Source organism: Emiliania huxleyi (assembly GCF_000372725.1).
Source record: "Emiliania huxleyi CCMP1516 unplaced genomic scaffold EMIHUscaffold_440, whole genome shotgun sequence".
In the NCBI taxonomy this organism is placed as follows: Eukaryota; Haptophyta; order Isochrysidales; family Noelaerhabdaceae; genus Emiliania; species Emiliania huxleyi.
Genome location: NW_005198684.1, coordinates 35,310 through 37,731, shown reverse-complemented (window position 1 = coordinate 37,731; position 2,422 = coordinate 35,310).

Sequence of the window (2,422 nt, the reverse complement as noted above, 5' to 3'; positions counted from 1 at the left end):
GATTATTGCTTGTTGGTTCTTATGTGTCTTTGATTTATTACTCTTGTATCAGCCATATTCTACACACTAGGTCACCACCCAGACTAACAGTAACACACCGCACAGCGTGTTGTGTATGTGCGCCGACAGAGTCTGATACAGTCGGATCAGTGATCAGTGTTAACACAGTAGTCAGTAGTGAGCGCAGCGCCAGCGGCGAGCGGGGCCGGGGGTCGGGGGACTGTGCAGTGGCGGCTGGCGCGCTGGCTGTGGCAGCGGGAGATATCCCCGCCCCGCCCGCCCACGCCCGCCCCCGCGGGGGCGCGGCGCGCGCCATGTGTTAGAGGTATATGTGGTCCAACACACACAACAGATACTGATGGCGCTTGGGGCTTGCACGTGAACGGAGAATCTCCGGGAGAACGCGAGGCGGCTCAGGCCGCTCTCACGCCTCACGCCTCAAACGCTCAGATGTACCAACGACGATAAAATTGCATGCACGACGAGCTATTCCGTGCGCGATAGTGCGCGTGACGTGTGATCCAGCTGATGACGGCCGAGTTTCTCGCCTAGACCTCGATCTCGGCCAGGAGCGAAGGAACGCTCACCCGCCGCCGCTGACGGCCCCGATGGCACCGCTGACGGCCTGCGACGTGGCCATCGATGCGGCCTGCGCAGCAGCATCGGAGACGACATCGGCTGTTGCGGCCGCCGCCTCGCCGCCTCCCGCCTCGCCGCCCTCTTGGAGAAGTTCTTCGTCGCAACAAATGTCGAGGCAGCCAAAGGGGTCGGCGGCCTTGAAAGCCGCTTGCTGCTCCCACGGCAGCGACGACGTGTTCAACGGGATGGCCTCGAAGCCGTGGGGGCAGTCTCTCTCGTCGCCAAACGAGCTGCCGAGCACACTGCCGGCCGAAGAGGAGACGTCTTCCGGCAGAAACGCCAACTCCTGCGTGCGACCACGAGCGGGGAGCGATGAGAGCGGCGGAAGCACACACCGGATGGAGCGACGAGCGCACCTGTGCGTTGCAGAGCTTGGACGCAAAGCAACGCCGGGTCGGACAACACGTGTCGGCGCACGAGAGGCTCTCAGGGAGGGGCATATCGAGAAAGGATCCCGCCTCCACCTTTCGGTACTCCGCGGGGCAGTCGTAAAAGCACTTTTGCGACTCAAAGCAGGGCGAGCGCGAGAGGTCCGCCGGGCAGCAAACGTCGCGACAGCCGCCTTCTTCAACGAGGACGTAGCCATCGGCACAGGGCCCATCTCCAAAGCAGTTAGATACCGCATAGCAGTCGGAGGGCTCGGAGGGGCAGCAGTGCAGATACGTCCACTGCTTGCTCACCGCAACAAACCCCTCCCGGCAAGAGGACCACGGGTGGGCGAGGTAGCTCTCGTAGCATTTGTTGCGCTGGTCAAATACGTCCATCACGATCGCCTCCTCCACTGCGGCGGAGACGACTGTGCTGACTGCTTTGCCGACCAGCGACGACACAACCATCGCGCCGACCGTCTCGATGATCTGCCGGTCTTGGCCGCCGCCCAAGTGGCTGGATACGGCGAGGAAGATGGCAGCGGCCACAGTGGTGATGACGAGCGCAAGCCCTTTGCTACGCCCTTTGCTACGCCTTGGGTACCCAACGCGTCTAAAGGAGATCAACCTGGAGAAAAACGAGAGAGGGCCAAGGGGCGCAGACGGGGTAAGCATGCGGTGTGTTGGTAGCCGGCCGGCCCGCAGCGGGGTGCGCCCCAAAGTAATTTCCCATGCGAAGCCCGGTCGACGGAGGCCACCCCATCATGAACCCCATCACGGCCCCTCCCGCGCGCCAGAAAACTTTTTGCTCGCTCGCCGCCTTGGTTGTCCGATACAGATTGTCAATGTATGTGTTCTCTCTCAATGTACGTACTTTTAGCTTAAAGAGAGAGGGGGAGGGGGTTGTGTTCTCTAGCTAGGCCCCTAGGGGCCCTACGCGCGGCGTGAGAGCTCGGAAGCGAGCTTAGCACGGCGATCGAGGATGGCACGGTTCACCCCCTTCACCGAAGCGATGGAGATGCTCTCTCTCAATGTATGTGGCTCTTACGTACATTCCCGGAGGAGGACTGCTGACAGGGTTTGCGATTTTTGCCCCAGCTTCGGCTGAGTGAGGGCTGACAAGCTGCCGAGACCAACTCACTGTGACGACTGATTTAACCTCGAGAACCCGTGCGTCGAGCCTTTCTTTCAAAAGCATGCAAAGTAACAGGTTTAGTCTCTCTCTCTCTCAGTTGTAGGCTCGGCCGCGGATGGTGTCATGGACAGCAACGACGTGCAACAAGATCGCGCATTCCCTCCAAGTGACGGCTTGGTGATCCCGATGCTGAAAGGTCGACTGGGAGACAGCTTGCGGCAGCTTGCTTGGTCAGTACGGTACGCTCTCGAGTACGGTTACCGCACCATCCACCTGACCG